A 25,579-nucleotide genomic window follows, 5' to 3' on the forward strand; every position below is an offset into this window, starting at 1 on the left:
TTATTTGTCATATTCTTATCTTTCAGTTCAGGGCTTCTTCTGGTTGAAGCCCACTGAGCTGTACTGGCATTTGAACAACATGTGAGAACTGCACATTTTTGCATCATGCTTGGATTCCACTTCTGAGTGTAGTCATTAAGCCATAATCACTGCTAAATCCAAGTTGAAAAGATAGAACTCTGCGCTGTTATCAAGATGGTTTTTTAGGCAACTACTAAAATGAGAGGTCTGCAATATTCTCAGGATGCCCTGGAGCCCTCTTCAGAACTTTCATGTCCTTGGAAAATTCCCTTCTCCAGTCTGAAGGTCAAAGTTACTTGCTGGTGTTGTCCTTGACAGCCAGCCAGCCCAACACAAACCAAGCAGCACGGAAGCACTGAATTTCAATCATACAACTTACAGAAATTTTTTTCAAATCAGAAGCTGGGAAAGCTATTTATAGAACCACGGAATCGCAGAATCATGGAATGGTTTGGGTTGGAAGGGACTCTAAATATCATCCAGCCCCAATCCCCAGCAGTGGGCTGGTTGCTACCCACCAGACCAGGCAGCGAAAGGCCTCATCTACGTACCCTGTTGGGAAAGACTTTCAGATACACTGGTGATGCACTGACTGGTTTCTCAGGGAGACTAAAACATCTGCTTTCAGGTGTATAAATTGTAAATGCAGGTCTGAAAGCTTCATAAAATCTCCCCCTTCTCATCCATAGTTCTCATAGAATGGGTGTGACATTGAGGCAGTGATGCTATAAGATCAGTTAATATAATAGATGGGTCTATATATGTTGGGAATGTGGCCAGGAATTTCCTCTCGAAGTGCACCAGGCATGCAGCTGTGCAGCCCTTGCCCTCTGAGACCTTTCCCCATTAGCAGTGTTAATAATAAGGTTGGAAGTGAGCACCGCAGCCTGACAGCACCATGTGCAAACTAACTGGGAGCCTCTGAAAATGTAAATGCCTACCCCTCTCTGGGAAAAGCCTCTGTCTGCCCCTCGTACAGACTGATCATGATTTTCCAGCTGATTGTAGTTGAGAACAAGTCAGGTTCTGCTGGTGCTCCGGGGCCCATGCAAGTTGCTGCATGCACAGCAAGTGGCTCCATCTGTGCTGCTGTTTTCACAGAGCTCCCCACACTTCACATGGCTGATCTTGCCGTCATCTCCTACAGCAGCAAGTTGTACAGACTGCTATTCTGTTCTGCTATTTATATTTAAGATGTGGCAATACTTCAGCAAAGTGTGGCTGTGTGTTTACAAATGTGTTGCATAAGGCTTCCCTTTGTTGTGCTATCGTTCCATCAGAATGAATTACTGATGTCTTTTGCCAGCTTGCAGCACACTGGCACATATCTAGAATCACAGAATATCCTGAGCTGGAAAGGACCTGCAAGGAACACTGAGTCCACCTCCTGGCTCCACACAGCACCACCCAAAATCCAAACCCTATGTATGTGAGAGATGTCCTGATGCTCCCTGAGCTCTGGCACACGGGGTTGTGCCCACTGCCCTCTGGGGCAGAACCTTTCCCTAACAATGTCAAGATGGGTGTTTTGTTGGCATTAACCTACATCAGATTGCAGTCACTCCCATTGCCCAGAGGGATACAAGGGCCATGAAATAAAAGCAGCTTATATATGCACAAGGAGTGACAAGGCTCAGAAGCACAGGGGAAGGGCTCTGCCTTGGGCTACAGCCACCACAGTGACAACTCCAGCAGTGCTAGTGACTCACCTCACCCAACAGCCCAACCAGAGCTCTGCACAAAGACAAATTACTCTCTTTATTTGCTTTATGCTTGTTTTTGCCTTTTCTAAGACATGCAATGAACCAAGGACAGTGGTAACATGTTTTCATGCCTAAGCAAAAGGGTTGTCCAAACTTGAACTTGTCCAGGGGCCTTTCAATAGAAGCACAGCAACAGTTTGCTTTTATATTGGGTGCTTCAGACATGTTCTGACTACATCATAAAACGACGATAGGAAAATTGCAGAGCAGCTCTAACAGCAGAGAACCCGCGGCTATGACTATCTCTGAGCTTACCACACTCCCTCAGACCTTTCCCACACACATCAGTAATAGAATGTATTAATAAAAGGGAGCACTGCCCCATGGTCTGAGCTTCAATGTGCACTCAGGATCTGGCAGCAGAAACAAAGCGTGGTTTTATGGACTCGTGAGCACTTCCCTCCATCCCTCCCACTGAAGTCAGGCTCCTGTGACAGCCCCAGTAAACAAAAGGCAGTGAGTGCTGCAGCTCATGCAGAGCAATCTGGCTGCTTGGGGTCTGCGTGATACCTGCCTCATGTCTGCCCTTCCCTTGGTGAAAGAGTTAATCTCCTCCTCAGTCGTGCAGCCAGTTTGCACGAAACCCCGTGGGAATGCAATTATTGTTGATATTTCTGCCCTTTGTCAGACGTGTTTGATGTTGGCCAAAGCTTCTCCAAGTTACTGGGGAGAAGTGGGAGTGATGTGATGTACATCGCAATTGAATAAAAGCAGGTCGGCAGCCAGAGGAGTTCCTGTATGCAGCACGAATCCAAATAACTTGCTTTCAAAGCTGAGCTTGCTATTAAAACAGAAAAATGTGCAATGAAGCTGCACCTTCCTGAGCGGTTCAGGGACTTCTCGTCCTAAACCTGAAGTCATCTCCTATAATGAGACACAGCTGATATTGGTTCTGCCTCTCTCAGTGAATAACTCCTTTCTCTGCTTCCAGGAATGAATTGTAAGCAGCCAAGGAGGGAGGATGCTCTGTGCTCAGTGGGGTTAGACAGGCTGAAAATTGCTCTGTCCTGGAATTTGCACACGAGGATCTCTTACAGATTACACTAGAGCAGACTGAGAGGGAGTGTACATGAGTAAATTTAGTTTGCCTGAAATTAAACCAGCATTGATGAGAGCAGGACTTGGTCCTTAATCCCTCAATTGAGGGCACCTGTGTTTGGAAAGGGTTTAACTTACTGCTGTGCTTCAGAGAACACCTTCCTAATTTACTGGCTTTAGGCACAGTATTGAATGGTGGCAAATTAACTGGAGGTGAGAACAATCCCAGCACATTTCTTCAGCTGCTGGCAATCCATGTAACTCCATTGTATTTAATAATGAGTGCTAATTTTACACCTGTTAAGGACTTGATAAAAGACAGTGTTGGCCCTACAGTGCCTTCTGGGATAGAAAATGAGCCATTTTGTGGCTCTGAGTTGCTGATTTCTCATTGCTTGTGCTGGCTGCAGTATTATAAGGTAAGATATGGGCTTTGTTTGCTCCCTTTCCTGCTCTATTTTTCTGCCTGTCTCACCCTACTGGTGGCTGTAGGGGTGACTCTGGAGAACGTGCAAGTGCAATATTTTTATCTGCTTCCTTCTATAAGTAGATTGGATGTTTTCCTTTGCCTGGATGGTCAGATGAGGAGAATATCTGAAGTGGCCTTAGTTTACATATAGCTTTGTCTCTAGAAGTCAGGCAGCCGGTTTTGATTTTGGAGACCTTGTAGTGATTATTTTTTGAAGTCACAGATTGCTCTGGTCATCCCCTATGGGGAAAGGGCTGGCAAACAGTAAATACTGCCTGAAGTGTGCCTAATCCTACTTTGTTTGTGAATGCAGCCTTTAATCGCAGTCTTGCAAAGTGAGGTGTCTTTTTCTGACTTTGTATAGCTGAGACCGATCAGACAAATTCGAGATTTTCTGTAATAGCCTAGTTGATCAACCTAATTTCTCTGAGAAAAGAAAAAAAAAAAAAGTTTGTTACTCTTTGTTAGGATGTTGATGAGACTTTAATCACTTTACGTGGTAATCTTGGAAGAGGATGTAGAAACATGTTTACAAAATACACCTGTTTTCATCTATCTGTACTTCAAAGCCTGCATTGTGCTAAAAGGAGCAGAAAGTGCTGATGTGTGTATTCCTACTGGAGTTCTCCTCATCACACTGTAAAAAGCATTTTCTCATGCTTGTATGGCATACCAAAATATTTGGGTTTTGGAGATGCTCATCCTGCTGTGAAGAGAAATCATTAGTATCTGAACCCGGTGCCTTGTGCTAAGTATATTTTGCAAACATTAAAGCAAGCTATTAATATCAGAATAATGTAGGAGGATAAACAGTGGGAAATCTAAAGCATGAAAGGGAGTGAGACTAATAGGTAGTGGGCTTGGCTCCTTGTTTTTTGCTCTGGTTACTGCAGAACACTCAGAATCCCAGGCCTACCAATGTAACGTTGCCTGGACCTGCACAAACATCTTGAATCAAATGTGAAAATGCTATTTTGAGGACCAATATGTGCTTCTGAGGAAAAGATACTCATTCCGTTGCTGTAAAACTATCAAATTTGAGTTCTGCTGAACTTACCTCGGGTAGAAGTTCACAGTAACTTTACAACTGGGTGATATTATGTTCCTGGGGAAAAGTGATGTGGACTAATTAAATCATTATGTCTTCATGCAGAAAACTATGGTCAAAACAAAGTTGTTTTGCTTTGTAAATTTGTTAAAATATGCTGTTTTACTTACTTTGAAAGCTGAAACAATTCCTACTTACAACTTCATTGAAACTCCAATGCTCTGCACAAGCCTCAACCCTGGGCAGATTGTTAACCCCTGTGTATGCAAAGTTACCTTTGAATTCAGTCTAACACGTGTAATGAAAGTCATTTGTATAACTAAGCTGTTATCTTAATTATCATTTCTCTGCTCTATTAGAGAGCAGCTTATGTGCCAAAAGTGGTAAACTCTCTATATTTCTATTCAGTAAGTGCCTACAGGGCTAGACCTATTTCTTAAAAGTTAAGAAGCAGAGCCCTCCTTTTACTGTTTCTGTACTTGTATCATAAGAAGGGAAGCTACAAAACTGAACATACTGATGGAATAATCCTTGTTTCATAGGGCTGGAGTGGAAAATAGCCAAGGGAAATGGCAAGAATGAACCAGTGAGCGTTGATTTACGAAAATCTGGTGTTACCCAGTCAGAAACACATGATAAATTCCAACTTGTTTGAGTTCCAACAAGTGGACTCTATTTCAATTGGTTAAAGTTTTGCAGGGCTGTTTGCATGTGTAGTGCTGATCAGTACTAAGATTTATTCCACCTAATTGTTTTACCAGGCAAATAAAACATCCTCTAAAGAATACTTAGGGATAGATAGCTATCTTGACTTCATCTATAAGGAACAGTTGTAACAAATGTTTTTACCCTTTTCACTCCTGTTATATGCGAACACTGTGCTGTAAGGTTTATAGGGTGTATTTGGTATGTTTCTTAACTCTGAGAAAGGTGTACTGTAAGTAACTTTATTAAGTGACCTGATTGCTCCCTTTGTACTTGTTTTTTCCTGCCACATAACCAGGATAGAACCTTGCTGTTGCTGCAGTGCTGGAGCAAGGTATCTAATTATCAAAGATGTTATCACAGGGAGGCACTGAGAGCCAAAGCCCAAGATAAATTTAATCACTTATAATAACCATGTACCAGGAAAGAGTCAGGCATGGCAATGGTGTTGTGATGTGGTTTGCTCTTCCTTTTTTCTTAATCCTCCCTTTCTGTGCCCCAGTCTTCTACCTGATAAACAGTTAGCCCTTATTTACTTCTTGCTCATTGGTTCTTGTTTTGCTACATCAGATTTTGTATGTGTGAAGGGTTACTATGGCAGAAACCCACGATGAGTACCTGCAGGCTTCTGTTAGTTAGAGGTTTCTAGACTGCTGTATGCATGAGAAATAGATATTGCTTCTGAGTGCTTTCAATAGAAAGGATAATGAAAAATATGTGGAGTAAGCCACTTGAAGTTTTGAGGATTTCAGGTGCTTTGGCCCAAAAGCCTTGGGAACCATTCTTCTAGCAGGTCATAAATGGAAAATAGCATCTTGTAACTATACTAGTTCTTTAACGTAGGACCTGCTTCTCAGAAACTTCCCTACAGCTGGAAGAGCTGATTTTTTGGTCTTCAGCTTTTTTTTTTTTTTTACTTTCCTGGTCTGGGGAACATATTAGAATTTTTCTTTTATTTTCAAACTGATACCGAATATGATTTCAGTTCACTGAACTTAAATCCTACAGCTGCTGTGCTGTTAGCCAGACAAAATACAAGGATAAGAATGGGTGGACAATAGCTTTCTTATGCTTTAAATCTGTTCAGTCCTTTAGAATTTCTGTTTATGTTAATCAAAAACATGTGTAAAGTCCTGCACCTGGGAAGAAAAAACTGCATGCATAAGTCCAGGTTAGGGGCTGACCTGCTGACCTCTGCAGCTGTGAGCCATTAGTATTCCCTTGTGGTCAAGAAGGCTGATGGTATCCTGAGCCATATTAAAAGGAGTGTGGCCAGCAGGTTGAGAGAAGTGGTCCTCTTCCTTTACTCTGCCTTGATGAGGCTGTATCTGGAATACGGTGTTCAGTTCTGGGCTGTCCAGTTTAAAAAAAAAAGTCTCCTAGAGATCTAGAGTAGGACCATGAAGATTATAAAGGGCCTGGAGCATCTCCTGTATGAGGAATGCCTGAGAGACCTGGGTCTCTTCAGCCTAGAGAAGAGAAAATGGGGGATCCAACTGATGTTTATAAATATCTAAAATTTTGGGGACAACTGGGGGAGTCCGTTATCCTCAGTGGTATGTAACGATAGGATAGCAATGGCTAAAAACTGGAACATAAGAAGTTCTACACAAATATGTGCAATAGCTCTACAGTGAGGGTGATGGAACACTGTAACAGGCTGTCCAGGGAGGTTGTGGAGTATCCTTCTTTGGAGATATTCAAGACTTGTCTGGATGCCTACCTGTGCAACCTGTTGAAAGGGAACCTGCTTTAGCAGAGAGGTTGGACTTGAACTCTAGAGGTCCCTTCCAAGCCATGCAATTTTGTGATTCTATGATTATGATTCTAGCCTTTGCCCTGACAGGGAAATCTAATATTATGCGTTTCTGTTTAGAAGTTCCCAATGGAGTCTTCTGTATGACGTGCTTGTTTTTACCCCATAGAAAATAGATCATTAGGGGGGAGAGATTTGAGCTAAAAGGAAATGCTTAAAGGAAAAGTGTAAGTGCAGTTCTGGTGCTATGAAAAACTTTGAGAATACTTAGATCAACGCAGAAATTATTGGGATTTGGGGAAACTCAACTATGTCACTTTATTTGAACATGGGTACCTGTATGGGAACTGCTGAGTCACAGCCTGAACCTCTGATTAGTCACCTGAGGCGAGCAATGAGTCAGCCCTGGGAGCACAGGTGAAAGCAATTCACCTGTGCTGCAGGAAGGGGGGGAGCCTGGCTCCACCTCTCCTAGACCCATTTAAGAGCTGACTACCAGTGGGGAAGGATCTCTCTCTCTTCAGAAGATCCACTCCACTGGTCTTTCCTGAGCACGCCCATGACATGGGTAAGCATCCTATTTATTCTCTTTGTCTCGCTGTGCCTAACTCTCTTGCTTATTTAATTGATTATACAGTATCTTTTCCAGATTTCAGTTTGTGGGAGAAATGCAGATACTTAGTGTGTATCCTTAATGGAGGCAAAACAGCTTGGCTTTACTGGTGTAAGACTGACACAAACTTTTCTAGATCTCTTTAAGTTTTATCTATTTCATCCCTTTGCAGAGAAAAATAAATGTGCTTTCTTTAAAAACAAAACAAAAAACATTGCATTCTCTGGAGCCTCAGTGATGAGCAAAGAGAAATCTTTCAATTTAAAATTGTAATTTAGATTGATGATGTTAATATGCTGAATTCTATAACCACTTCCATCTCTCGGAAGGATCCTAATACATCCTTGAGTTTTGGGACCCCGTTTCATCTGGATGTAGTATAAGGATGTAGATGTCATGGGGTCTTTAATTTTCACTCCTTAGATTCATTCTCCTTCTTTCTGATTAATTTCTCTATGGGGTGTCTGCCTTTTGTATCATGGCAAATGGAGTGCTGGGGGGGAGAGAGATGTAATGTTTTATTAGCAGCCTCTGTTTAATGTAGCTGTGCTGGTCCTGTGAACTAAATATGCTATCAAATGTAATTTCCCTGAGATGAGCAGGCTTGCTGATACTGGGAGAGCTATTGAAGAACATATTGGCTATAGAGGAAAGCTTGAGAAACCGAATTTTCTCTGTATCTTTTTTCGAAGTCTGACCCAGGGGGTCTTTTCTGTTAATCTTAAGTTTTTCTTCCTTGCAGGGAAAGGAAAAGATCTCATGTGTTGTAAGCATTTGACAACTGATTGAATGAAATGATTGAAGCTAATGTGTGATATGAATTATATGGCAAGTGGCCCTAGGAACATATCAAAGAAAGCCTGAAATAAACAGAGTATTAGGGGCATATACATACAAGATGTGATCTTGTTAAGCAAGTTTTTGAGCAAGTCTGAAGCACAAGACTGAAGGAATTCAGTCAAAGTTGATATCACGCTGTTCTACATCTACAGTGACTATGCTGGCAGCCAGAGTCTAGTAGCTAGTGGTATGAATCACTCTAACTAGTCCAGAGATGCAAATTCATTGCATCTGAGGTGCAAGATGGTTAAAGCCAGACAGTCAGGAGCTGGACTTGATCCTTGTGAGTTCCTTCTGACTTGGGATATTCTATGAAGAAACAGCAGCATTTGCAATATGTAGATGTTCTCTATGCATGGGGTAGCTTTAAGCAGTATGTTATTGCACAGCATTTCCTATACAGTGGTGTAGAAATGCAGGCTCTGTACAACGTAATTTACTGCATGTTATGTACATTTTCCACATGTTCCGTGGCTCTTGCCACATTTGAATAATAACCTCCTGATGTATTTCTTATCAAAGCTTATTGAAGCTTATTGCAGTAAGCATGCAGAAAATAAATATGGGATTGTCTGAGCGTGTTTGATTTTGAATACTTGTTGAAAAAAAAAAAATATGGAGTTACTATTTGGTAACTGGGTCACACATCATGATGCTTTTGTGTTTATATTTATAAGGAGGAACTTGAAAGGGCCAAATCATGGTTTATGTACATGATTATTCTTGGAGAATATTTCTAGAATGGCCTAGACCAGGCCTACTAAGTTCAGATTAATTTCTCATTCTGAGACTAAAACATGGTTCTTTGGACCAAGCTTTTACTTGAGATAAACTGGTTATGTAGTCACTAGCTTCAGTGAAATACAAAGGATTTGTGCAAACTCAAGAGTTTGGTTCAAATTTTCATGAGGCGCTGCATGCAGAGCTTCTATGCTAAGTCCTCATCTGGCTCTTCTGAGCAGGCCTGATACTGGGAGCTTTTAGGTGCCATATCACTTAGCATGAACAAGGGACTAGAATTTCCTGACTAGACAATACCATCTTGCTTCAAGAACACATCTGCTAAGGTTTTAAAGGCTTTCATCTTCCAGACTGTTTAAAAAAGTATATGCGTATTTTTGTGCAGACATAAAAATTTGTAGAAAATGTCATTTTTGAAGGCTTTTTATAGAGTATTCTATTCCTACACACCTGGCATAGTGAGAGGGTTGCAAGCAATAAAGATGCTTCAGAACTTTCCAATGCTATTACATCACCTTGGACTGTCATATTACAGGCATTCAAAAATGCTTTGAAATGTTTCAACAAGTTCAAATCTGTTAGTTTTATCCAGTCTCCAGTCCTCATCAGCAATGGACTGAGTCTCAGTTGCATATGTTGGATCACCGACACAGCAGTGTTTTTCAGAGAAACAATTGCTGTTGTTAAAACCTCATCTGTTGAGTTTTTTCCCCAAAGTCTTCAGCTTGTGTCCAGAGACCTCAGCTTCCATAAAATAAGCTGTGCAGGTTGCAATTATCACAGAGTAGCCTGTATAGCATGGATAGGCAGAGTAAGGTATGATGTGAAAGTACAGTGCACTAGCATTAACTTGCCCACGTTCTTAGGGCTTCATGACTGCCTTGATGTGCTGGCACTTATAGTTTGGAGGAAAGGTGGAATTAGCTACCTAGTTAAAAACATCTTCAATGGGGGTAGTAGAGTGTAGCCTCCTTGGGTTAACATTTAGCTCCTCTTGTTTAAGACTAGATAAGATGTTAATTTAGAGAAGAGTTACTTTTCATCTTCCCTGATACAGAAGACATTACTGTGTGAGGTTGCTTGTGCTTTTTGTGGCTTGGTTATTTTGGCACTTTCTGTCCTTATCTAGGAACTCTCCAGTCTTGCTCCTGTCATTAGTTTCACCTACAAGGGATGAACCTGGAGGTATTTGGAAGCATGCCAGCCACAACACAAAACATGTATGGGAAAGGAGTGAATTCAGATCTCTCAAGTACTGATCTGGTGACTTAACTATAAAGCAGACTTCCTTTTCATTAATATAAAGAGCGCTCTGAATGCGCCTCAGGCTATTTAAGGGATCTGAGGGTAAGATCAGTCTGTTTACTGTGCCATGTATTGCAGAAGTAAAAACATCTAACTGGAATATTAGGAGATCTATGGTGATTAGTAAACCTAATTGAGAAATCTGGATGCCATATCCCAAATAATGATGCAACAGTGGTATCTTTAATGATCAAGAATACTTTTGTAGGTGTCTTATTGTATGTGGGAAGTCTTGAAATGGACTGGACTGCAAAGTTTATTGTTGAAGTCCTTTCTGTTTCATAAATCAAGTCAAAAGCTGTATTAACAATGAAGTTGAATTAACTGGATAAAGGGAGACTTCAAATGCTTTTAGTCATATGTAAACAAGCACTTTTAAAGAAAGATGTTCTTGTAAATCAAGCTGTGGATCTTAGTATATTTTTGACTAGAAGGAATAAAAGTAAAGCAATTACAATTTCCAAATTTTAGTTGTAAGCTTAAGTCTTGTGAATGATATTGGACCCGAACTAGTGACCTCACTATGCATATCTGCCTTTAATGTCAAATGCTCAACTTTAGAAATAAAAATCTGCTCCTTGCATGATTTTTATCACCAGTGGACTTGCATTGATCCATGCGTTTCCTGATCTGCCTGCTGTGATTGTATTGGGGCCTCCAGGGAAGTATAAAACTTATCTGTAAGTTCAGTTATAAAAAGGTTGGATTCTTGAATGACATTTGCTGAGGGCATTCCAGACATTCATTAGAAAAACTAGTGCTAGGCAGAGGTAAGGATATCCATAACCACTGCTGCTTATTTTTATCTATGTATCTTTGTACCCATTTTTTCATCCTTGGAGTTTTCCTATGCATTCTGTATCTCAGACTTAAAAGCAAAAAGCCATGAAGAACTTCTCAGGAAGAACTGCTCTTGATTCACATATGTATGAGTTTTCATTCTCAATGAATACTAGTGCTGCTTGTCTCTTCTTATGCTCAACTGTACCTTCACAGAATGCCCTTCTGGTTTATTGTTCGTGTTCCCTCTGTATAGTGTACTACTGGACAGGCAGAGAGGTTTTCATTCTCCTTCACTTCCAATACATCTAGTGTTGAGTTCAGGCAATAAGTGCACCTTGAACCATCAAATTGTTGTGCTGTTGTCTTGGAGGAATTAACTGATCTTCCTTGATACCTTTGCCTGTGGCCTGTGCAGAAAATATTTATGTATCTGTGATGAACCAGTTGCTGCAGTTGTCAGAGCTCCTTGTGCAGCATGTTTGGGAGTGATACAGAGGTGTCATCTCCAGGCATCTCTGAATCATGGTCCAAGTGTCCAGATCCTGTCTACAGTGCCATGAATTGAAGCTGGGCTGGCAACCAGACCAGAAAGTGCTTGTTCTAGGTGGGAATGTCCGCTTAATTTAGCAAACTTACTACTACATACATCCTTGAAACTACAAACTATTGGGCTTCCTCATTTTTCTGGTGTAGCAATGTTTAACCATTGGGCTTAAACAAATGTGGCTGCAGTGGTGACCTGAGTGTGAGTAGACTGTGAGCTACTTGGTGCTGGTCAGCACTGCTGCCTGCCTGCTGAAGGAGCTGGAAACAAGGGAGGGGAGGACACAATTGTTTTCAACATCAGACAATGTGTGGTATCCCTTCTCAAACATACTTAAGAAATATTTCAAACATTGGTGTGCCACTTGAGCATCCTGTGATGCCTAACACTTCAATGGAATAATTTTGACTCACTGAGGGGCAAATTGAGACTGGGAATAAGCAGAGTGAGTGTTTATATTTTCTTGGTAAAAGCATCCTCTTTTTCAATGACCAGACTACTGATCAGAAGTGTTGTTTAGGAAAAAATTAATACTCTGACTTGACTGTGGTGTAGGTTGTCTAGTGGCAAGTGGAAAGGCTGGTAAAGTTAAAGAGCATTCTCCCAGATCACAAGCCTCTGACTATTAGGCTCAGTGCTGATAGCTTTATGAACAAGCTTTTGTTTAATAGGTGCTCTGATGTTGCTTATTCAGTCTTGAAATTAATGTGTAAAAGATGCCCATAAGCAACCAGCAGCTGAATTGACTATGATTAGATGGATTACTACTATTACTCAGCCCAACAAGTTTGTTTTGTATACTTGAGCAAATTTTGTAGTGCAGACAAGTGGAATGATATGCATGTGGGCTAACACAAAATCCCTCAAAATATCCTAGGATTAGATGAACATGGACTTAAAATAGAAATGAATTTCTTGTGTTTGTAAATTAGAGGCTTTCTGGCATTTACATGTACAAATAGCTTCTATCAACATATTCTGTTTCAAATGAGCACTGACTCAGTTGCTCTTTTTCTCCACATGCTAGGAAATAGGAGCTGACTTATCAGAGCGTCAAACTGATTAAGAGGAGATTATCTGCTGTAGGGGCTCATTTAAAGAGATCTAGGGATTCCACTGAGTTGCTGTGTTCAGTGGAATTCATTTCACACAGCTTAAAAAAAAATAAATCAGTCTCTTGGCTTTAAAGATAGTTAACTATTTCTTTCTCTTGGAATAAAATAACTAGGAAGCTTTTAAAGCTTTGAGGCCATAGAAATTCAAGGAAGCTCTAAGAATCCTTCAAGAGGAAGTAACCCTGGAGATCCTTCCACATGATAAAGAACAAGATCTGCAGTGACTATGAGCCCGGGGTCCATGCTATATCTGCAGCTGAGTGCTCTAGACTCTGGGCTTACCCTCCTCAAGAAGGAAGAGTGCTGTTCGTATGGACTTTATGCAGATACTTGAAGGATGATACGTGGGTTATGGTGTCGTACCTTTACTATTTCTATAATTTCTGGAGAGCTCTGGAGCTCAAGTAGGAACTGAATGTAGGAACTGAAACACCTTCTTGAGGATTGCCTGTAAATCTGCTAGTGAAAAACTGTTTAGACCTATGGACTTGTCAGCTGAAACACAGAAATTGTATTATCATTCAGGGAGCTGGAGAAGTATGAATGCAAATGAATACTGAATACTCAGTATTGAGTGAGTAGGGTCACCTCTACTCCCTCAGAGCCTGGAGTTTTCAGGAGAAATTCTACATACAGTTCCAGTTCTATCCCATGTACTTACTGTTTTTTTTAAAGTATCTTTTGTGTGGTTTTCATCAGCATTGTTAAGAATTAGCTGCTAGGTAAGTTATGCAGGTCTTAATTGCAACTCTGAAAGATTTCATTGGCACATCAATTAAGATGGTAATTCCTCGTAATATCCTTAGATAGCAAAAGAGAACCTAGTAACAAAAGGCATGTATCAGTTTAATGTGCATATGGTAATTACCTATTTTTGGGCTGACATTTAATAGACTCAAGTACACTGCTCTTTGTTTTACCCTTTTGTATAGGGATTGCTGGAGAAGAACCTGTACTTATCATTTTGGGAAGTGACATAGGAGGAGAAAATTATACCCCTTGGATATATTCTTTTTGATCTTGTTTCCAAGGTGAGAATGCTAGCTGTGAAGTAGCTAGAGTGTTTTTGCTTTGGACTTGCAGAGATATTGATCATCCAGGCTGTAAGTATTTCTTTCCTGAACTGCTGTTTGGTACCTGCCAGTCCTTTCTTGGATAACTTCTACCTTTTTAGAGTATTCAGCTACTTTGCAGCAGGCTGACTCTGCTGAGTTTGGTCATGTTGAAGTAAGGCATTGAGTTTAATTCTGCATTAAATCCCATCATACCTGGATTTGAATTTGATTTGCAAGCAAGTTAAAGGATTTGACTTCCATTTCATTTTAGCATTTCATATGAAAGTGACATCAAGGTATTATTTTATAATGGGAATAATTAAGTTGTGTCTAACAAATTTTAATGATGGTATGAGCCTTGGTTTTAACCAGTGAGAGATAGGACTAGTGGGGTTCTACCTTCTGTTAGTCATGTCCATTTTACTGTTTCAGAGTGGGTGTTAACAAGGTTTCTGTCACCTCTGTGGGACATGGTGTCTATGAAACAGACCAAATAATTCTCAGGGCTTCATATGGAGGAAGCTAGTAGCGGGAAAATGAATTGCATACAACCGTACTCTCATGACTTGAGTCTCTTGTAAGATGAAGGTGTAGACACGAAGATATGGTGAGTTCACTTCTGTAACTGCAATAACATATATGAGACTTGGTGATTTCTGAATTTATTTTATTTCCACCTCTGAAAATTTTCTCATGAGACAAATAGGTTTCCATTTTTAGCAAGTAAGAAAATTTTGCCCAAGGAAATGTAAATAGGAAAAGTTAAGGGGGGGAAAGATTTCTTGTGTGATGGCACTGTGAGAAGTAAAGCTTTAGCATCGTTCATCTAGTATACTGCCAACAAAGATGCCTAAATTTTCTTAAATTCTGAAGGTGTATCTTAGGATGAAAGTTTGAATGGAGGATAAGAGGAAAAGGTCATGTTCTTGAACTGAAGGATCATCTGATCTAAAGTGATAGGGGTTGCCCAAAATAGCTGGTGGTTCTTCTAGTTACAGGTTTGGCCCATCCACATGTCATCTCTAGAGCTTGAATATAACATAACATCTAGTGCTTGTCTGTAACATAAACCACATGCTTGCTGATGTAAACTGACTGGCTCGGTACACCTGGAAAAATGACACCATACAATTTTATCCATATTACTTAAACAAGTATTGTACACTATTCTACAGAATATGTATTCTAATAATTCATAACCAGAAATACTTTCTGTTTAGGCTCCAGAACCTCAACCTTGAAGACCTGCCAGAATAATTGCTTTGGTTTACACCAGCTTGAGGATTTGCCCCAAAATTCTAATTATTGTGTTAGAGATTTTTCAAGTGATCAGAACAGAGGTTATTAAAATTGGTTGGAGGTTTTGGAGGTTGTAGCAGAATCTTTAAGTCAGCCTTTAAGGGCTATGTATGTTAAGAGGGATTTTCTTAACATCAAATCTACTGGAAAACTAACAAAGTTAATCAAAACTGTTATAAATTTGGGCCATGTTCAGTGAATTCGCCATTCAGGAGGAACTTATGAACATGGAGATAATTTCTTTTAACTAAAAAGTGTAATATTAAGTATGGTATCAATTTCAAGTAAAAAGAACATAGCTTTTTTTGTTGAATAAAAATGTCTCATCTCCAATCTACTGTACCAGAAAGGTCAGATCAGACTTATTCCTTCCTTCTGAGGAATTTTATTGAAATATTCTGCAGACTGGCTAGCCCTGCCAGAAATCAAAGGTCACAAAGGTAGAAGTCAGGGTTTCTTTATACCCTGTTGCCCTAATTAAGGGGTCAAGCAACTGGTGAGTCCCAGCTCCCTTTGGAGCCCAGTAAGCTGCTTCAAGCTATTTTAGAAGGAGGGGAGAGAAGGGAAGGTAAAATAGCTGTGTCCTTGTGACTGGTGATCTATTAAAGTCTTTGATTGCTATCTGCTTGATTTTTATCTGCGTTGCAGAGGAAGGAGCCAGTGCATAACTAAATGAAATTAAGTAAATGCATTTAAAGAACCATGCCTCTAATTTAAAGGGAAGAAAAGAGAAGAGCGCTGGTGTAAGCTGTAGAAAGAACAAAGAAACAATTTTTACCTCACCATTTGCTGCAGCTCTTGCTGGCATTTAAGTTTTATGTATTTGAATAACGTTAAAATTACTTTATTTTTGTTCCTGTCTTTCTGCTTGAAAAACTGTAGTGAAATATAAAACATTTCAATTTAGTACAGTGATAGAAATATGTAACAGACCCTTGGTCTCCGCTATGGAGTGGGAAAGAATGCAATTTAAAAAAAAAAAGTTGGATGATAAGTGTCTTAATACATGGCAGGATATAGCCTTACATTGTAAGGTCAGCTTATTCTACCGGATTTGTGCAAAAGGACTTCTGAGCTATTCTAAGCAACAGCTGATGACTTTGCTACACAAAGGGAAAAATGCAGCAGGTGTCAGTGAGCATAGCTACAACTGCTCCCCAGCCTCTGCAGGGAAGCGATTGTGTCTCATGAGCCAGAGGAAGAAAGTGTGAGCTCTTTCCCTATGCATTTAGCAGAAAGTGTAATGTTCAAGGTGCCACAACACATGGCATGACATGCTACAGGAATCTTGCGTATGTTCTCATATACTACTGCATTATGGTTACTCTCATTTCTCTGCAGTAAGATCTCTAATTTGTAGCTTACAACTGGTACTGTGCCAGCGTATTCCTGTACATACATGCACATTTAGATGCATATAAGCAAGACTGACTACATGAGATAGGTAACTTATTTACCTTGCTCTTGTTAATTTTTGGAACTAATTGCCACCAGCACTGATAGGTTTTAGAGGTTCCTTATTAAGTTTCTTGTGTGTGCATTGTGGTCACAGAAGAAAGCAAGGCTGTTCACTCATTTAATTGTTGGCTATCAAGTTTGGCTGTTTTTGTCACAGTTTTATACTGGCTGTATACTTTCAGGTAGGTAAGTTGCCTTAAATAAAGCAGAGTTAAACTTCAGAATTTGAGTTCTAATTGCATCTTCAGGGTACTGGGTAAATGAAAACATGTTGTTTCATTACAACAGAAATGGCAATATGGCCTACTTGAGCTTTCATCTTCAATCTTAATATTGGTTGCTAACTTTAAAGCTCTACTTATTTCAAATTAGCCCCTGGTAAGGTGGTTCAACCCAATCACTCAAATCTCCAAATTAATCTGAACAATGATGACCCCACAAACTGAGTTTTGGTGGAAACCTGACTGAGGGGTTTTGTGTGTTAACGTGGGAGCAGCAGGAGACCTGTCTTTAAATAAGAAAACACACTAAAATAGAAATAATAGAAAACACACTAAAATAATTAGGTATTTCTCATTGTCTTTGCCTGCTTCAGTTATATACATCCAAATTGCTTTAGAACACTGTAAGCACAGAATTGTCATAAAGTAGAAATCTAAGTATATTATTACTATCAACCTCTAAAATCATGATTTGAATAGGGGAGGTTAAAAAAGGGAAAAGTACATCAAATGTAAGGTAGAGGTGAATGTTAATGGTGGACTAAGTATTGAAAACAGGCTGAAGTAATGGAAAGTATTACAGTATGAAATGATCAGTGATGTTTTTTTATATAATGCACAGCAAATACAGCCAGGTTGGAGGCTAGCAACAGCCTTCTTAAGACATTAGGAAATTATCTTTTATTCTGCTTTAGAAGAATCATTCTAGACAAAATTTCACTGACTGTAGCACAGTAGAAGTAAATGGTGTGTTCAAACCCATACCTAGGTAGCTGAGATGAGCACTGTATCATCTCCACAGTGTTTTATGTGGAATTTATGAAATATGCTAGGAATGCCAAGCAGCACAGCTGAGAAATGAGAGTTTTCAAATGTGGTGTGGGGAAATATAATACCAAGTGGCATATCACAGGAGGGGAAAGGGAAGTTCTCTGAGCAACATCTCTAATCCCTACTAAATGCTTGATGTTCCAGCCTTTTAATTAAAACAAGCTGGCATTTATGGCTGCATGTAATCAAGAAATGAAAGATTTTATACTATCTCTTTATCCCCTGATATGTGGCAAGGGGAAAATACCAGTCTGCCTTTATCCAGGCACATCATCTGCTAGAGGGCAAAGTTTTTCCAGTTTTCCCATGAATATAGCTTTTCATTGCTTATGTAGCATCTGTGGACATCTGCACTGCCTGTCTGTATCTGCTTCTGTGGCAAACGTAATCATATACCATTAGGTGATGAGCACCAATCTTCTACTGGCCTGTGTGTATTAAAACAACTGTGCTTGCATTGTAATGGCATATTTAACTGGATGATCTTGCTTGTTTCCTTGTGCTTCTGCTATTGCAAGTGGTTTCAGGATGCTATTACAGTAAACACTAGCCCATACATGAATCATTCCTTCTCCTAGGCCCATATCTCCACTACCAGTGCATTGGAATGACAAGTTGTGATGTTCTATGTAAGACTGGTTGCTTTAAATATTCCTATTCAACTTCTAAGCTTGTTTTCCCTCTTTTTTTACTGTACCAGTGCTATACAACTTAATCTGTTCGGTATGCATCTTTGCAAATGCTCAACTGTATCTTTCCTGAAAATGCTTGAGGCTCAGCACTATTTGAAGGACTTGAAGAAGGATTCTCTTAATATTCCTAGATTTCCACTGTGGAGCTGCTACCTAGGAAGAACGCCACACTATATACCTAAGGTGCAGTATCATCAACAGGCAATGCACTGGTTAAAGTTCAAATCATGAGTATTTACTTACTGAGGTACAATTGGGGAGTTTAAAATATTTTATAGCACCATGTGTAATCAGCTTAGGCAGAAATTCTTTTGTATTTGTCAGAAAACAATTTGTAAGGAATGCACTTGAATATTAACTTGTAAATTGGGTGTATTGACTGGCATTTCAGATGGGTACTGAAAAAAAATCTCTTTAAGGGGAAACTGCAGTATTGATCATACCTAGTTATTCCTTCCCCATAAATACATTTACATAGAATTTGAGGTGTACTATGGTTGTCTGTTTGCATGCTGTAGGAATGTTATTAAAACAATTGAATATAGCTTTGCCAGCTGAAACATCTTCATGCTTTACATGCATTTTTAACTCTCTGAAGTCTACTTCATGGTCTAGCAGAAATTTGAAATCATATTTACTGATGTTGCCACTTAGGAAGTATGTATTGCTTAGGTATCAGACTCTGTTTCAGTTATATCTGTAGAGGAGACAGGTGCTACAAAAGTTTGAATTCAGGATGCCTGCTTTTTTTTTTTTTGCAAATGCTTATTTAATTTGTGTAAAAAAAAAAAAAATAATAATAATAATTTGGAATGATTTTAACTTTGAGGGAGTATTGCTTGGTCTTCTGCAAAATGTCAGTAAAGGCCAAATGAAGTTCAATGCAAACCCTTAGATGAAGGTCTGAGTGAGTTTGGTGAATCTGGGTACTATTCACCAAGGCAATCAATGAGCTTCAACAAGATCTTGCAGCTTCTGCTTCTGGAAAAATTACTGGCTGCAGATAGGTCATAACCAGACACCCTTTAACAAGAACTCAGCTCAGTGCATCTCTTTGAGAAGAATCCCCATCCAAGTGTATGTCTGTTCAGAGTGTGCGCAGGTTCGAGTGTTCTAGTGGGCATTAATATGGGTTTCTAGGTGTTAGTTTTCTATGAATTCAGTTAAGATGGACTTAAGCAAGATTAATGTGTTGATGTCCTCTCTGCACATCAGCTCTGCTCACAGGAATAGTGTTAAAAGGGGGCTGTCCAGTCATTCTTAGAACTGAAAATTTTGTAAAGAAACTGTTTCTGTGGAACAATATATAATTCTCAAGTAATGGGAATGCTCTATCACTTTTCTTCTACAGCTTGACTATGAATGGTTTGGCTGCTTGTAGAGATATCAGGTGAAGGAAATCTGAGGGTCATGACTGCTATTTACACAGTGGGGGATGTGAACACATCATCTTACGGCTTTTGATCAGCTTTAGATATAAGCAGTGCTTCTGAAACATGTAGTCTCAAACACAGGGAAAAATAATGTTTTTTCTGTCAAGTTCTATTTCTTGAGTTGATGTCTTCTGATTTCAGCATACATGTTTCTGTATGGCCTTGAAATTGTACAATGATGCTTTGCTTTCTTTAGGCTTGAGTTCCTGCCTGTTTATTCTTTTACAAAAACACAAGAATGTAATACTTAAAATTTAGTTCTTTACTCAGCTGGCAAATATCTGTCGTTCCACTGGCTGCTCTAATTTAAATCCAAATTTAATCAAATAATATTAAATTGGGTCCCAGTGAAAATTGAAGTCAAAATAGAATCCATAGGTGCCTAAAACTCAAGTCTAATTTTCCAGGAGAAGGGTATCAGCTGCTACTTTGTGCATTCACAATCTCACATTTGCTGCTTATGGCTCAGTGACTAATGTTGGCTGTGAAGCAGGCACTTGGCTGCTCCTTTGGCCAGTGGAGATGAAATGTTGGCGGCTGGCTCTCTTAAAAGAGCAGAGCTATAAAATTAGAAAATAATAAAACATGATGATTAGGTTAGGGTCACAAAATATTGTAAATAGGAACATATTGGCCTTTATGCTCTTTTAAAAGCTCTTTGTATATTGGCTAGCCAGCTTCCTGGATGTCTGTGTTGCCTTAACTGTGTGACTGTCTAAAGGTGATGTATAACAGAAAAAAATAAATGACCTTTTATGTATACTAAGGCCTGAAACAACTTTTTCTTGAAAATGTTTCCTCCCTGACCTTTATCTTTTTCTAGCAGTGAAGTCTCCTTTTTCTTGCTGTCACTCATGGAGAAGTTGGTAGCATTTAGGATTGTGGTGAAGAATTGTAATGACTAGTACCTGTATTTATGTGTTTGGATTGGGATTTTTAACCCTTCCATGGGAGTAAATGTGATTTTAAAAAAAAAAAAGCATGGTGCTTTGTTCCCGTTTTTGTATTTTCAAGTTCTGAGCAGTCAGAAGACCTTGTGGGCTTCAGCAGTTCTGTTACTAATGAATATGATTGTCAGGCCATGTGTGAAGACTTGAAGTCTAGATACAGAGATCAAAACTTGGTGTTTAGAGCAGCAGGTTTTTTTTTTTTTAAAGAAAAAAAGCCAAGTGTTTCTCTGGTTATCTATCTGGGCTTCTAGTCTTGTGGCATGTTTAGTACATTGGGCATGTTAGTGAAAGCTTAAGCTTTTACTAGCTGATCTTCTGTCATCTTTGACAATTTTTTTCTTTTCCTTTTGCTTATGTATGGAAACACCAAGAGAATTGAAAGGATACAGGTCCTTGTGATGCATCCAGAGATACCTGGCACGCTTGACCAGGAGGGCTGAGTTGTTTTTGAGCCTGGTGAGCTACTTGGTACCTATCTGGCTGAGGGAGAGGGGTAAAAATCTCTGTGGACACAGATCGAAGGAACGTGCTGCATGAAACCTCATTAGTCTGTTACTGGATCACAAGCCATGAAATGCTCTTCTGCTGATTTCCACCTAGGAATGTCCACCTGTAAGCAATTCCACCAGGTCTGTGGCCTAACAGATGGTCCTAACTAATGAAGAGAGTCCTTTTAATTAGTCCGTCTAAAGACATTTATTCACACTGGTGGGTGCTCCCAATAAAGTTTCAGTGACTGGGAGCTGTGCTGCTGGCTTCCAGCAGTCACCATCTGTTTGGTGGCAGAAACTGGCCACGATATCACGCCTGCATTTCCCACTTCAGTGGACTGGAAACAGGTTTAATCCTGAGGAAAAGAGGGGAGGGGGGAAAGGTCTCCTGGTTACTGCCTACAGAAGTTTGAAAGCTGTGGTATCCCTGCTTCCAGACCTAGGATTACAACAGCTTATCCTGCTATCTCTAACAGCAGTTTTAGAAAGCAGCTTTAGAAATCATACTTATTTCCTTTGGCAGCAGCATTTTTTAATATTTGAGAATACCTTCGGTGTATTTACAAAGGCTTTCTTAGGCTGTTAGCTGGTTTCTTAACTGAATATTGGAAATCCCTCTGTTCTTGATGATTGATACAAAATAATCTAAAATAATTAGAATTAGAAATGTTATGCCAGTAGTCCTTATTCTGAGAGTAAAAGACTTTGCTAAAGAAACCTTGCTGGCTGCATCTTAAAGGGAACCACTTAATGTTAACAGTCAGCTCAAAACTAGGAGGGATGTTAGGGAGCAGTACAATAGGAGATAAACTACTCATGAGTGATAAAGCTTTGTGTGTGTCCTCTGCGTATGGACAAACTAATCCAGTTAGGAAGGTAATTAAACCAGTTCAAAACTGGTTTCTTGGAGAAGAAACAGGCTAGAGATGAGACAGGAACTGTGAGAATGCAGCATCCTTTAGGATAATTCCATCTACTTATGTTGTCGATATACTCAATTTACAGTCTTTTCCTGCATTCCTCCCAGCCTCTCTCCACTCTCAAACCTTACCCAGGCTCTAACTTTGTGCTGTGCTTTACATCAGCATGTAGCTAAGCATCACACAACCATTCATGTAATGTCATGAAGTATGGAATATATCTTTAGTCAGTTTAGATCAGCTGTCCTGATTCTGTGCCTTCTCACTGGTAGGACAGTATGAGAAGTTGAAAAACTGAAGTGTTCTTAGGTCTGTACAGCACAGCTCATTGACTGAGTAAAAGGTGCTGTGGGAGGACAAAATTCAAGGTGGAGGTGTCATACCTGACAGCTGTCTTTCAGAAAACTTTAGCTAGGAAGTATTCAACTTCTTTGGTTGGAGAGAAGCTATAGAGAAGTATAGGCTGATGGAACTGAACTCTCTCAGCAGGGAAATAAAAAAGCAATTAAAGCTCAGGAAACTTCATTGTATGGGAGGACTGATTCTTATCTAGTTCTGCTTCATACAGTCTAGACAGTTATTTAGAGATATTAAGAATCACAATTAAGAAAAAAAAGCTGGTATCTGAATAGTGAACTGAAATGGAGGGTGCATTTTTGTAAGGGGACTTAAAATAGTTATAACTGAGGGGGAAGATTGTCAGGCAGAGATGTAAAAAAAAGGAAATGTGACAAAGTGGTGCAGGGAAGATAGGATTTGACTGAAGAGGAGGCAGTGAGCTGAAAATCAGGAATTAGAGAAACATCTGTGTGAGAAGTGAAAATGAGTCGCAGGTGATATACAAGCAGAACAGATTTGAACAAGATCTTACACACTGAGTGGTGATAGCAGGAGGAGAGGATGCTTGTGTTCTGGATTCTACAGATACACAGCAGAAGGCAGTAGTGTGGCCTGAACACCTGGCAGTTCTAAGGCTGTTGTAGGGGGGTTTTCTGACAAGATTAGTCTCAGACTCCTAGGCTTCTGAGACATCATTTAATGCAGAATGGTTTTTTCTGTAAGAGTCAATGGAACTACCAATAGTCGATTTTGTTAATGTTTCTGCTGCTGTTTTGCTTATGCTGTTGCTTTTTTGTTGCATTTATTGGACCATACGCCCTTGCTATGGTGTCAGGTTTAAGTAAACTTGGTCTTCATAAGTAACCCAAGTTGCCTGCAATGCATAGATTATGAATTCAAGTGAAGTTGAGGCTTTCTGTCCTGCACAGATTTATGCATAAGATGAAGTGAAATGATAATGGAGTTCAGCCTGATCTCTTAAGTGTGATATTTACTTTTCAAAATTCCCTACAGAGAAGAGCTTTTTTCCTAAGCCATTTAAAAAACAACTCTTGTGTTGAAAAGTTTGTTTTAATGCTAATGGCAAGTGAATGCTCTGTAGAGGATTGTTTCTTTTTTTTTTCCCCAAAGACAGGCATAGAAACAACTCTGATCTTTGCTCATGTTTGCTCTGTTTATGTTGGAATAAGTTTGTAGGTTTTTTCTTCTAAAGTAAATTGCTTTGTTACTTCTGTGTATGGAGCTGATTTCTACCCAAAATATGCCTAGAATGCCTGGCCAAGTATATACTCATGTTGCATGTATTCAGAATCCTTACAGATTCTGACTGTAAGGAAGATCTGAAGGGAAGGTAAAATGTGGTCTTTTGAGCAGATCTTCAGAGTGCAGCACTGCACAATAGTTCAAGTGCATGGATTATCAGGCAAGGATTCAACTCTGTTCATTTAACTGCTTCAAATAGTGAAATACGTGATTTCTGGTGGTCTTATACATTTAATAAATGTCTACAACTTGAGTATCTGCCTGAGCAAGTACTTGTACTAAAGATTTCTGGATTACATAATGGAGGTCTGAATTTGTCCTTTTTTCAAACTTACATATGTGCCATATATCTTGAGTGAACTGAAGCTGAATTAGAACTTCAGTTTCCTGGAAAAGCCCTACTTTCATGCTAAGACTGTAAGTGAGTGAGAAGGGTGTTGTGGGCTGTGTCAAATGTACCATTAAAAATCAAAAACTTTATATGGAATAGTGTTTTCTGACAAACTGTTCAGTCAGAACTTTTCTCATTCCGGTCTGTGTACTTCCTTTCATTCTTTATTTTATTTTGAGAGTTTTCTGTGGTTTAAAGTTTTCCAAATAATAAATTCCTTCCCCCTTAAGAAATATAAGCTGGTAACATACAGAACAAAAAGGAGAGAACGTGAAAATTTATTGATGAGAACACTGGAAAAGAATTGCAATCACAACCCAAACTGGAAAAACTACAAGGATATATTTTCTTTGGTTGCCTTCATGTGGATTACCTTTCTCTTTGCTTTTGTGTATGATTTGAGTTTTAGTTAAACAGATTGCACAAGAAGTTAATTTTAGCTTGTGTGAATTAGGATTGTGCCTTTCATTTTCCTGCAGATGTTCTGCACATCAAGCCAGGATTGTTGGGTCCATTGCATTCTGCCCACAGAATATTAATAATATGCAACTGTGCACAAACATCTGGGTAGTCTGGCTGAAAGCATCTTGAACATGAGCATTTGAATGCCATTCTCAGACTGTACCTCAGACAGACGTATGATGCATTCCATGGGCCACTACTTTGCTGGCATGAGCAGTGAAGGGCTTTGATGTCTTGTTTCTGCTTTACATTTTTCTTCTCTGCATTTTCTATTTCCTAGCCTCTTCCAGTAAGGCTGGAGCACATATGAGCTTCTATGATGGAGGACTAAGGCGGAAATAATGGAAGCTGCTTGTCTTCAGCATGGACATTGGGTGCTTTCTGACTGTATTTAGGCATACAGTCTAATGCTTATTATAGAAACGTATCTTGAATGCTTTTGTTTTCTTTTACACTGCCTTCTTGAAATATTTAGTTATAAGCCTCACTCAAAATGGGTTCCTCACCAAATTGGGAACAATTTTCACCTTTTTCCTTTCCTTGTACTAGTTGTTATAAGCATTTGAAGCTTCTAGGGTTTTTTGGTTTTTTTCCTTGTGGATCCTATTGTAGTATTAGTTGAAACATCTATATGACTTAACTGTATTTAATGGATTTTATTTGGATGCTAATTCAGAATCTGGAGCCTGGCTGCGTGGAGCGCTTGGTGGAGATCATCTTTTGTGAGTTTTGCTAGACAAATTAACTTTGTTTTGGGGGATGGCTTAAGTCAGACACCACTATGCTTCTTCAGGATCTGATAGCAACCTTTTCTGGTCTAGTGAAAAGCAATATCAATCTTTCTGCTTATTGTAACTGCACATGTCCTGGACACATCATGTATATTTCCTTTCTCTGATAGGATTTGATCCAGCTGCTGCTGAGCTTGAAGGAGAGTTTCCTGTTGATAAGGGGGAACTGTGCCTCTTTTACTGGAGAGGGGTTTTTGGTGGTTTACTTAGTTGCCCACTGAATTCTAGTTCAGTACTATACT

General features: G+C 39.5%; 1 protein-coding gene across 5 annotated transcripts in view; it reads left to right on the top strand.

Annotated features, from left to right (window-relative positions):
- Positions 1–3,151: 3,151 nt before the first annotated feature.
- Positions 3,152–25,579, top strand: part of LOC149917922 (uncharacterized) — a 172,681-nt gene continuing 150,253 nt past the window's right edge. For 4 of the 5 annotated variants that reach the window (XM_090142044.1, XM_090142045.1, XM_090142041.1 and 1 more), the window contains exon 1: positions 3,152–3,241. The gene's annotated coding sequence lies outside the window, so the exon portion shown is untranslated. The remainder of the gene's footprint in view (positions 3,242–25,579) is intronic. The other variant, XM_090142042.1, reaches the window with a different exon arrangement.

Source organism: Phasianus colchicus, chromosome 5, assembly GCF_987193195.1.
Source record: "Phasianus colchicus chromosome 5, bPhaCol1.hap1.1, whole genome shotgun sequence".
Taxonomy (NCBI): Eukaryota; Metazoa; Chordata; class Aves; order Galliformes; family Phasianidae; genus Phasianus; species Phasianus colchicus.